This window comes from Chrysoperla carnea, chromosome X (assembly GCF_905475395.1).
Source record: "Chrysoperla carnea chromosome X, inChrCarn1.1, whole genome shotgun sequence".
Taxonomy (NCBI): Eukaryota; Metazoa; Arthropoda; class Insecta; order Neuroptera; family Chrysopidae; genus Chrysoperla; species Chrysoperla carnea.
The window spans coordinates 24,244,211-24,257,073 of NC_058342.1; the positions used below are offsets into that span (position 1 = coordinate 24,244,211).

The following is a 12,863-nucleotide window of genomic DNA, read 5'->3' on the forward strand; positions in this document are numbered from 1 at the left end:
AATTTTATTGCGACGAGGGGAATCGAACCCGCTACCCTAAGCATACCGCGGACGGAATTGGTTACGCCTTAACCAACTGACAGAGGGTAAGGCTAAAATGTTTTTTTTAGGTAAATATAACCTTACATTTAACCAAAATGCTATCACATTCTACAAGAAAGTAGATTTACGACTGCAATACCTTAAGGTAGTACTATATCGGTAATAGACTTTGCATTCAGAATTCAATGAAACTTGGCATAGCTCTCTATTATTATATCATAATTAACAAGTTAAATTTTTAGGGGCCTTCAGAGAACTTAAAATCTGAACGTCCAGTTTTGTGAAATAAAATAAAATCTGTGACTTCCCATTCGGATCAATGTTAAAATATCTTTAAAATATATTTTTTTCAGTTCTCTGAAAGTCCCTAAAAATTTAACTGGTTAATATGATTTCATTAAATTCTGAATGCAAAGTCTGTTACCGATGGTAGAACCTTAAAGACACAATAAGGTCAATAAAATACGTCTGTTTCAATTACATAAATAATTTAGAAATATGTCGAATGGTTTCTGTTACACATTTTGGATATTGTATCGGACAGTAATTTAGCGGCATGCATGCATGCCCTACTATAAATATTTTTATTTAAAACAAATTCTATGCAAATTGTATGCAATAAAACGAAATAAATCGATAACAATCGAGATGTGCACGTTTATAATTCGATTCGAATGAATACCTTTTGAAATAATTAATTGACACAAAACAACTGATTATGGGTCTTTATCTGATCAATACAATATTTATATTCATTAATTATTTACCATCCTTTTTTATTTGTTATTTGTTTATAAAAAAAAAATAAATACATATTATTATAACCTCCATATATAGATTAAAAACTAAATAAAATTAGAGAACCAAAGGTTTTTGCGCAAGTACCTGCGCCTAATGTTGCCACCTGCTCGGGCTTCGCCCAGTAGTGATGAGCTTAGAAGATTTTGTCGGGCGGTTGGGTTTTTAAAAATTTTGCCGGGCTACCGCATGGTCAAGGTTGAAAAAGTAAATATTAGCATTATAATTGCTGAATCGTCACCACGATAGATTTGACTTCAGCAATCAGATTAATGAGAATTGACTTTGTTTATGATTTTAGTGGTTATAGGACTTTTCAGCTTATTTTGTTGGTATCACGGTAAGAAGTCAGTTGTAAAATTTATATATTCGTTCTATTTAAGTCACGTTCGTGCAGAATTTTCATGTTTGTTCGTTTTGTTCGAGTCACGCTTGTGTAAATTTTTTATGTCTGTACTGTAGTCATTGAGGATTCCAATTTTACAATTAAATTTTTTTCCCTATTTGCCTACTCTGCCTAATGTTTAATTCGGCTTTGGTTTTCAGACTCATCCGCATAGTTGGAAAATGCCATTGAATCGTGATAAAAAATTGCGATTGAAAATTGCAATTGATTATACAATTCACTCTGCATTGATTATCGTACGCCTAATTTAATGAATTCGATAATAATGACCCAATAACTTTTGGCTTTCGAAAAAAGGTTTTAATAGAAATTATAACGACTTTTTCATAATCGAAATTAGAAACAAAACAATCATATTAAAATCCAAAAAACGAATTTTATTATGAACACCCTAAAAAAATATATCTACCCCAAATAAAAAAGTTAGTCATCTTAAGTGTCGTCCTTCGAATTCGATCGCGATCATAACTACTGTTTATTTTTTTAATTTAATATTTCAAATGATTTTTTAATGATTTTATTAGGGTCACATCTGCGGTCCAATGATAATCAGTGCAAACCACAATGGACAGTAAAAAAACACATCAGAAATACCAACAGTGCAATAAATAATTTTCTTGAATATCATGTGTACAATCTCCTTTGGGCTACTTTTTTTTTTTTATTGACTAGAATGAAAAGCAGTATTCAAAAATATTACCTATATCTACGTATTAAAAAAGAAAAAAAAGAAAATTTTTTTAAAATCTACTTATTTAAAAAATTTAATTTTGGAGGAGCTGGGATTTGAACCCAGGACTTTCAGCATGCGAAGCGGACACTCTACCACTGAGTTACACCCCCTTATACAAGCCAAGCATTTTATGGAAACACAGTCAAATTTTCTATGTATCTACGTATAAAAAAATTAAATTTTGTTAAATCGAACTGTATTAAAATTTAAATTTGGAGGAGCTGGGATTTGAACCCAGGACTTTCAGCATGCGAAGCAGACACTCTACCACTGAGTTACACCCCCTTGTGCAATTAAAACATTTTATAGGGACACTCTCAAATTTTTACTCCCATTTAAATGACTTTATAATAAAATATCTCACAGAACTAACAACAGAAGATTGCACCATGAGTCATGTTCTATAAAATATCTAAGGTTCGTTGAAGGTCTTTAGAAAAAGGAGAAAGGACCAATTTCTATAGGGTGTTTATTATTCCGTGTAAAAATTATGAGTCGCAAATGATACAAAATCGGCTATAATGACATTGAAGAATCCCTATCTGAAACTGTTATAAGCGATATATCCATTTTTTCTGTCTTAAGTAATTATATTCCAGAGATAAATCCGGCTTGTCTTATGACGACTGGACTTCTGTTTTCTAACTTTTCTAAGGACAGAGGCTTAGCGTGATGAATTGTGACATATGGAGAGGAGGCTATAAGGGAACGTGACATTTGTAATTCGTTTCATTTTAATTCTTGGCTTAAAGTAGCTCTTTCCCTACAATTCAGTATAGAATTACTGGCTTATTACTCATTCTATACTTATACACATAGCTGTACAACTACATTGTATACAACTAAGTTGTTTTACTGCTTACTGTAGTGTACGCTACTACAATCAAATATAATACAATTAATACAAACATACATCCTTCCATTAAAAATAATACTTTTAATGTAATATTGAATTCAATATTTTAGGGAAACTAAACGGTAACTAATTTTATTTTATTGCTTGTAAACATTATATTCTTCCACATATTAGGTTTTTGTCAAAACGGTAGCTCTCTTTCACTGGAAAAAAAATAAAAATTAAAGACACGCTTCTCCGATGCTGCGTGTGTTAAAAATATCATTTTTAATTGAAATTATCTTATGTTAGACGCGGTAAATTGTCTTAGAAGATTTCTTAAGATTTTGCTTAAATGACCCAACTACCTTAACTTATTTATTTTGACGTTATATTTGCAAGGAAAAACAGAAAATGTCACGCAGCGAGGAAGAAGTTCAAAAAAATGAATTTTTCTCTACCCTGTTTTATGGATCATCGAATGCTTAAACAAACAACAGCATAGTTTGTTGATTCCAGAACATAATAGTTAATTTTTCAACGGGCTATTGATCGGTCGTTATATAATAAAATCATAAAATTGATTTAAAAATAAGATATGTTGTGCTGTTTCGTTCCTAACCTAAATTACGTTTAATATAAGAACATAAATAATAAAAGGGATATTATATAATATTATTATTTGTATTGGCTAGATTCCTCCTAAGTATCCTGACTATCCTTATATTCCTACAAACACGATGTATATGGTATATATATCTCATTCCAGATATTTTTGTGTTGTGTTTGGTAACATCTGTATTAGATTGTCCACTACATGTCCACCACTATATAGTAAATAGAGAGTAGTACCTATTGTTCATTTTATATATATTACATAACCAAAAAAGACGTCCCTTAAATTATATAATATATCCTTTTTTCGATGTATCGTGTATACAGATATTTATGTTTTATTTTCCTTACAGAATGCAACAGGATGATATAAACAAGGATTGTGTTTTTCTTACAATTTTAATTTTTAAACCATACATATTTGTTTCATTATCGATGTACAGTTTTTAAATCAAGAATACATTTGAAAGTAGTACGAGCACCAAGGCAATTTTAAATAAAACAAGTGAAAACAAACAATTGACTGAGTTAATTTTTGAAATACCATGCATAGTCAGTGTTGATTTCTTTATCACATTACACATACAAACATGTGACACATACATAACTGATAATCAAGTATAGTACTATAAAATTTCCGCCTAATTGGCGCCCTCACGAGTCAACAGTGATGTTTACGAAAAAATGTTTATTTCTTACATTTCAACCTTTGTTCTATCTCTAACGGTTTACAAGATGGGTCCGTAGGAGCCATCATAGACCCAATTGGCCTATGATACTCATTTACGAACTCGATCTCACTTTTTATGTCCTGAGTACGCTGTAAAAATTTCAGCTCGATATCGTTTTTCGTTTTTGAGTTATCGTGTCCACAACCGTAAATGGACTAATTAGGTGATTCTATGAACACCTATACCAAAATTTTGTGGGTAGCATGAATATTTTTAAGCGCTACAAACTTGGGACTAAACTTAGTATACCTTGCATATTACATATATGCAAGGTATAAAAATTGACTTGGTGCTCGTACATCCTTAAAGATTTTTTTGATAATTTTAATAATAATTGAAGAATTATTTTAGACATATACAGTCGAACCTAGTTATGTGAGACATAAAGGGACCTGCTTTGTTTCACTTATAGAGGTATTTCACTTACCCAGTGTCGCAGATATCCAGGTATAAATAAATATCTGTCTCTTTTACAGAGGGTTCCATTAATAGAGGTCAGAATACAGGTTATTTCAGTTATAGCGGTGCGATTATTAAATAAAATAACGTATTATTAATATCATTGTTGCTTCAAAAATTATGAATACCGAGCCTTCGTGCGAAATCTTGTGCCTTTTCTTTAATCATCCGTCCACTTACCGGAACGTTTTTCTTACAAAGTTGCTTGAACCATGTTAGCAAACACTGTTCAAATTCAGGATATTCTGAGAAACGTGCACGTTTTAGTTTTCTTTGTCTTTCAGAACATTGTAATTGAATTTTAGCACATTAAAGAGTAGATTTTGGCGCATTCAATTCGACACAGACTTCATTACGTCTTCCCACTTTCATAAACGGATATTAACTTCAGTTTTTTACGTATTGATATCGATTTGAGCCTTCGTTTCGGAATTTTTCAAATGAACATTTATATGATAGTAAAGCAAAACTAAAACTGAAGGTCATTGAGACTCAAAATTAGTTAAGTGCGGAATTTGCGGATAGAATAAAAATAAGTAAGTGAACAAACAAAATGATGTTATCTCAGTTCTCAGTTACAGAGGTCAATGCATATAAAATTCACTCGCTGTCTCAGTTATAGAGGTAACTTTGACGATGAAATCGAAAGAACGAATCCCAGATATAAAGGTTTGCTTCGTCCCACTAACAGAGGTAATTCAGTACCAAAGTGATGGGATCTCATCAGAGTTCCAGTTTTGGAGGTTTACTCACTTATCCAGGTCCCACTTAACCAATTTCCACTGTATGTTCATTTGATTTTACAGATGACAGAGATATTTAGTTTATAGGCTACTATTTTGATATTTTGTGTATTAAATAATAAATAATAAGTTAGGTTAGGTTAAGTTATATTGGCTGTCCACGAAGGACACACTTAGACTATAGAGCTCATTGTGATGCCATATATGTGTTTTACCAACTTTTCCGCTGATAATTTCATTTACTCACCTCCTCAACTTCAGAGACTGAGTGCACCTCCTTCATGCATATACCATGCACTACACCAGCCCATTACAACTTTTATTAAAATTATTTTTGTTGCGACGGCGGGAATCGAACTCGCTACCCTATGCATAGCGTGGGCGGAATTGGTTACGCCTTAACCAATTGAGCTAATAGGGCGGCATAATAAAGAATAAAATATTAAAAATCAGACATTCGTCTTGGAGCAAATCTAGTGGACCAACCACTTTCGAAATACAATTTTTCGTTTTATTGAATCGACTGTACACTTATATTTTATGGACTAAACTTCAATTTATAAAGTGTTTAAAAAAAAGTTTTTATATAAAATTGTGAAAATCACAAGAACAGACACTAAACACTTATTGTTTGGCAAATACCCAAAATAAAAATTGCACCAACTTATTGTTATAGTAACTAACTGAGAATATTACTAAACGAAAGTTACTAAAACAAAATATCATATTATTATTATTATTATTATTATTATTATTATTATTATTATTATTATTATTATTATTATTATTATTATTATTATTATATAAATGTCTACGATAGTTTTTACGATCAATGTTACCGTAAATATAATAACGACATTGTTTGCTTAAATGAATGAGCATTTTTGTACGTGGTGGTTCTCAAAATTGTAGCCTCCTTCATGAAATCTACTTCTAAAAATAGAAGAAAATTATGAATGACATTCTGGAATACATAGGAGAGGGGCAAGTAGAGACAACTGGCCCCCCTCCCTTGAGATTCACAAAAATGGTTCAAAGTACCCACTTTAAAAAAGTAAAATTCTTCTGAATTCAAAATTTCGGTTATAGGATGAATTTAGTATGAAATTAGAATCAATCAAACTACAAATTTTCAACTAAACCATCTTTTATAGTTTTTGAGAAAAAAGGAAACTAAATTTTCGCCCGAATTTAGATTTTCACAGGAAAACAAAGTTATTTATGAAAAATTGTTTCAAACAAAAGTTGTTTACTTTTTTATATGAAACAATTTTACAATCAAACTTTTGTTCTTCCTCTTTCGGTTTACAAGAACCAATGGACCCATGTTGTCAATTGTTGGATCTAGAACACGATATAAAAAAAATTCAGCTCGATATCTTTTTCGTTTTTGAGTTATCGCGTTAACGGACAGACAAATGGAAATGGACTAATTAGATTAATTTTATGAAAAACTCTATTAAAATTTTGTTTGTGTCATCAATATTTCTAAACGTTACAAACTTGGGATTAAACTTAATATACTCTAATATATTTCACACATAGGGTAGAAAAAGTAAATAAAATCATTTTTGGCAAGAAGTTTTTAGGAAAAGGGCGCCTATACGATGAAAGGGGGGAAACGGAATAGTAGAAAAAGAAATTTTTAGGTAAAGTCGCCACACAAAAACACAAAAAAGGTCCACAGTTCTCACCAGTATACATCCGGATTCCAGGGCCTGTGACCACCTAAAGCTTTGCTCTAGTTCCACGCCTGTTTTCAGGTAAATTAATGGTAAAATAGATCTAATTTTAAAATTAAAATAAATTTTCGCGTTTTATCGCCTATATTTTTACTTGTACCTTCAATTCATACTTTTCCCATTCTCCATAAAGCAACTTTCCCCCCGCTTTGCAATCGGCTGGCGATGCCCTTGCTTCCACCTCCCATATCCCACATGCGTCGGGAGTAAAAAATAGATAAAAGTGGGTTGAATATCCTCTAAGTGGGTTGGATATCGTGTAAGAATTTGAGCTTAATCGATTCAAAACTTTTACAGCTTTCGAAGCATACACATGCGAATATAACATTTTTACATATATAGATTAGGTTAAAATTAGCCTCAAAATCCAAAACATAAAATTTTTATCCCACTTTTATTTTAATTTTCCTTCGTGATACATTTTTTAGAATCATATTGTATTTGATCCCTTTTTACATATCATACCCCTTGTATCGTAAATATTAACTCGATCATATTTAACCGAAAATAGAATGCATTGTATTGTAATATCCGTAAACATTGTGGTTATTTTTTTATTGGCCGAACAAGGATACCAATTTGCTTTATATATTATTCTTTATCACCTCATTTTGGTTTATCGAAGTGATTTAAACAAAGACCAAGATATTCGAGGAAAAATGTACATAAATAATATCTCATAATTAGTATGGATTACTTGATACAAATAATTAGAGCAAATCTAAATAGCTCTGGCAGAAATTTCTTTTTATGGATTTTCCGATTGTTATATTTAACATAATTGGGTATTATCGTTAGTCAAAAGTAACTTATGAAATTTGAAAAAAGTTAAAATTTATAATATTAAAATTAAAAATCGTAATTTTGAAACTGCATATCACGTGACCTAAAACGCGGACAAGCTCCGATGTGATGTCATATCGGTATGAGCCATAGACCTTCAGTTAGTTCAGTGTAGACAGCTGGGTATATGCATAGATAATAAGTATTTATATTTATAATAATCTGATGTCTATGAATATATCTGTCAAACTTATTTGTGTTATTTCGTATAATGATACCGATATTACGTCATCAAATTGGATGCTCGCGTTTTTGACAGTTTAAAAAAGGTTTAAAATTTAATTTAAGTTTTTGGCAAGAAATCGTGAGTATTTTTCCGAAATAAATTTTTGGTGGTTTTTTTAGTAGTAAAATCAACATTTTGAAGTACTTTTTCAAATATAGTAGAATACCCTATTGAGATTTTGATTTTTTAGATGAAACAGCGAAAAAGTCATCATAATAAAATTAATTCAATCGAAAATACCTATAAATATTTGTTGAAATTGATAATTATTTTTAATATTAGCCCTGTGGACAAATCGGCTCCAATTTTGTTGATAACAACAATTCTTGGATCAATTTAATTTTGCTGAATTGATTTAACAAAAGTTTCTCGTAGCGAAAGTTATTATTTTCTTGTTATTTCTATTTTTTAGTTATTCTTAAAACCTTACTAAAGATCCTCTGATTAAGAGACATTTTCTAACTAAAAAAAGATAAGTTTTATACCATGTATATATGAAATATATCAAGGTATACTAAGTTTAGTCCCAAGTTTACTACGTATAAAAATATTAATGCTACCAACAAAATTTTGGAATACGTGTTCATAAAATCATCGAATTAGCCCATTTCCGGTTGTCTGTTTGTCCGTCTGTCAGAACGATAACTCGTAAAATGAGCAACATAGGTCAATCGGGCTTTGGATCCAACTTGTAAACCGTTTGAGATAAAGCAAAAGTTTAAAAAGCATTTTCCTTAAAAAAAAAAAAAAACTTTTATTTGAATCATTTTTCGTTACCATATCTGTTTACTCGCGAGGGAGCAAATTAGGTTAGAATATTATACAGTAAGTATATACCTATTGTATATATTTTAAATTTATACGTTACATATATTATGTATGTGTTTGTTTACAGCATATATTATGTTCACTGAGGCAGTGAGGAGAAACACACTCTTTGTGTGTAAGAGTGATTATCTTTCTTAACCTTCATGACATGAAAAACAAACGATTGCGTAATCAACACTATCTATACATGGTATTGCAACAATTAACACAGTCAATTGTTTGTTTTAACTTGTTTTCATTACATTTCAGTCTTGGAAACGCTTTTCTTTGCGATTTTTCAAACAAGTGTTTTTCTTATAATAAGTGATATTTTTTGCTTAAATCCGAAGTAATTATACTCTTTCCCAAGGATCAAAGACACAACTCGAAAATCGGAGACTTCGATCCAATATCGAAGAAGTGGCAGTTCTACAATCAACTAAATTTTACTGAAATAATTTTTAAGGTTAACGAAACAAAATTAAATAAAATTAAAATTTGACTTGAAAAACATATTTTGTAGACAGAAACGAAGATACTGTATTTAGTAATCATACAACCTTAAATCAGTCATAAAATGACTTCAAAGGATTCTCCGCCATGATAGTGTGAAAAGTTTTAATCTAATTTAAATTATAATCATAATAAAACAAACACAAAACAAAACCGAATCAAATAAAAACAAAAAATTAAAAAAAAACAAAAATAAAAAACAAACAACTCCCATAAAAATATGTGTAATAAATAGTCGGGCAGAAAGCATAGAACGTAGAAGAGTAGTATGAAAAATTTACGACTAGTTTAATATTTTGTATGCACAAACAAAACAGATGACGGATGATGTTGAATTAAAAAAAAAAAAATCAAGTAAATTATGTTGGAATCTAAATGACTTTTTATACCATGGATATGAAATATACCCAGGTATTCTAAGTTTAGTTCCAAGTTTGTAACGCTTAAAAATATTGAAGCTATGAACAAAATTTTGATATAGGTGTTCATGAAATCACCTAATTAGTCTTTTTCCGGTTGTCTGTCTGTCTGTCGTCTGGTGTCTGTCTACCCGTTTGTCATCACGATTACTCAAAAACTGAAAGAGATATCAATCTGCAATTTTTATAGCATGCTGAGGACGTAAAAAGTGAGGGCGGGTTAAGTGACAAGCTGTTATTGTACTAAAAAGTAGAAAATAATTTGATAATATAGATATCGCTCTTCAATCATCAATACTCTAACTACAGTGGTCTCTCTTCATCAAATGATTCGATGAACTCATAAATTAATTAAAATTTTGTTTTTATATCATCGGCAACCTCATATTTTTATGATACTACAAGATATGAAATATTTTAGATAGTTTTTTATCACACTCTCAACATTTTTTGATATATAAATATCTAATTGAAAAGTATAACCGATATGATTCATCATTTTTCAGCCAACTTTGAACGATAAAATAATAATAGCCCGATGCCCTAGGAATTTTTTGTGATTTTTGTAAACTTTGTTAAACAAAAAATGTATTTATAATGTTTTATTGAAATCCTTAGTATACTCTCTCTAGCGATAAGCGCCTTCTTTATCTGTTCACTCTCTACTGCGTACAGCAGTTGGCGGTAACTTTGTAGTTCTAAGGTATTATCTCCATGGATATTACTATCGTCGAGTTTTGTATACGTTCTGTATAAAAAACCAACTAGAATCCCATTCTTTTGCAAATATAATAATAAAACATGATATATCATAATACCTCTCATACCCATGTTACATTTAGAATAGGACTGATGTGACTGTGACAGTGTGCTTGTGACTGTGTATGTACGAATGTGACACAGTGCCGTGTGACTCTTACATGTGTAATAATATCAAAACATAAATGTTTTAAAAGTAAGATGTCAACCGTGTATGTACACAATTAATTTTAGAAACTCGTTAAAGATTTGCTTCACTTGTGTGTACATTGTATAGGGCTCAACTGTATGCGTATATTGTGAGTGTACAGTAAAAATCGATTATTATGACGAATCAATTGTTATTACAATGAAGGAATATTTACCGGGTCAAATTAAAAACAAAATTAAATGAAGGTATAAAAATTGGCAGGCAGTTGAAATTTCGTAGGATTGTTCAAAACACCATCATAAATGAAAAACCCTCATCGATCCGAGACGTGTGAAAAAATTTACACGAGGTCAAAGGTCACCAAAACGGGTGTTTTCATTATTTTCAGCAAAGTTTTGTCATAAAATTAGCTCAGAAGAAAATTGTAGATCAGATAATTAAATATGAAAATGTCCCAATACTTGTTTTCCTAAGAGCCACCGTTTCTGAGATATAACGATTCAAAATGTCGGAAGAGTAATCGTCATAGTATGTATAAGGACGTACGCCACGTACATCACTGAAGCTGTAATACAAATTAAACTATTTTCTTATCGGTTAGTGTAACTTACGTTTATACAATTTTTACTTACATATATCCGTTGGATGCGCAGTCATGGTAGGTTTTACTTTAAATTTAGACTTATTTAACTATAAATTTATCTGAAAACAAGCGTTTATCTAGAGTTAAATTTTGAACTTTCACAGACACGGGGGTACGGATTTATACTGGTAGAAATCGTTTACCTAAAAAAAATTTTTTTTTGTTATTTTTTTCCCCTTCCATCTTATGGGAGCCCTTTTCCTACAAAAATATGGCTTAGATATATTGATGCTAGAAACAAAATTTTGAAATAGGTATTCGTAAAATTAACCTAATTAGTCCATTTCCGTTTGTCTGTCCATCAACACAATAACCCAAAAAACGAAAAGAGATATCGAGCTGTTTGTACCGTGCTTAAGACATAAAAATGAAGTTTAAGTTCAAAAGTCCATTTGGTCTTCGATCCGTACGATCCATCTTGTAAACCATGAGAGTGTAAAAACTGTTTCTTATAAAAAATTCATTGTAAAGAACTTTGTTTTCCCCTCTGAGGGTCTAAATAAGGGCAAAAATTTAGTTTACTTTTCCTCAAAAATAGTTAGTTTACTTACTCAGCTGCCCCTATCTGCTTCCCTTTGGCGACGCCCTTGATCGTATGATCCCTTGAATGTCATTATAGCTGGTTTTGACTGTAGTATAATAATATATAATTGTATACACTGCTCTGAGTGCAATGCAATGGTGATATTATGATTTATATGACGTATTTCTTAGTGACACTTCTAATTTGTCACTGTTTTGTATTGTGGAGTATACACATTACACATACCTTTGCTATCATATAAAGCTTGTTTTTGTTTTTGTTTTTTTTTATTTTAGCATGAGAGCAAACTCAAGTACTGTTTCATTCGATAAACTTGAAATGATTTTTGAGAAGTTCATTAGATCTACCAACTCTATTTTTTTGGGCCAGAGTCTCCAAATTTTTCGAGGTGTGTTTCGGGTATCTCGTTTTCGAAGAAAAATTTCAGTATTTTTTGTAATAACTGCTACTATTGATTTTAGCAAAATAGTGCCGAAAGCATTATTGTAGAGAATAACACTCTCTAATAAAAATCTACTGAAAGCTTGAAGCAAAATTTGAAAAAAATAATTTTCCTTTTGCGATTAAAGCAAGCGAAGGGAATGAAAAAAAAAGTCTCAACGAAAGTTAAAGCACAACAGGCAATAACATTTGTCTAAATAATTATATGACTTGTTGTTCTCGCGTCAGAGGTCGCTGAAATTACTTACTTCCGAACAAATCGCATACAGTGCTATTTAAAAGCAGCTTATGCGCTTCTAAAACATTAATAACGCTATTTGAGAGTAAAATACCCATATATAAGTTGCTGTTATGGGACTATTTCCAGTAGATTGTTTAGTATGTCACTTACGCAAAAAATGCCCAGATCTTTT

General features: G+C 30.8%; 2 non-coding genes across 2 annotated transcripts; both read right to left on the bottom strand.

Annotated features, from left to right (window-relative positions):
- Window positions 1–2,017: 2,017 nt before the first annotated feature.
- Window positions 2,018–2,089, bottom strand: Trnaa-cgc. The gene has a single exon. It is a non-coding gene; the product is annotated as a tRNA-Ala (tRNA).
- Window positions 2,090–2,192: 103 nt separating this feature from the next.
- On the bottom strand, window positions 2,193–2,264 carry Trnaa-cgc. Its single transcript has one exon. It is a non-coding gene; the product is annotated as a tRNA-Ala (tRNA).
- Between the last annotated feature and the right edge of the window lie 10,599 nt (window positions 2,265–12,863).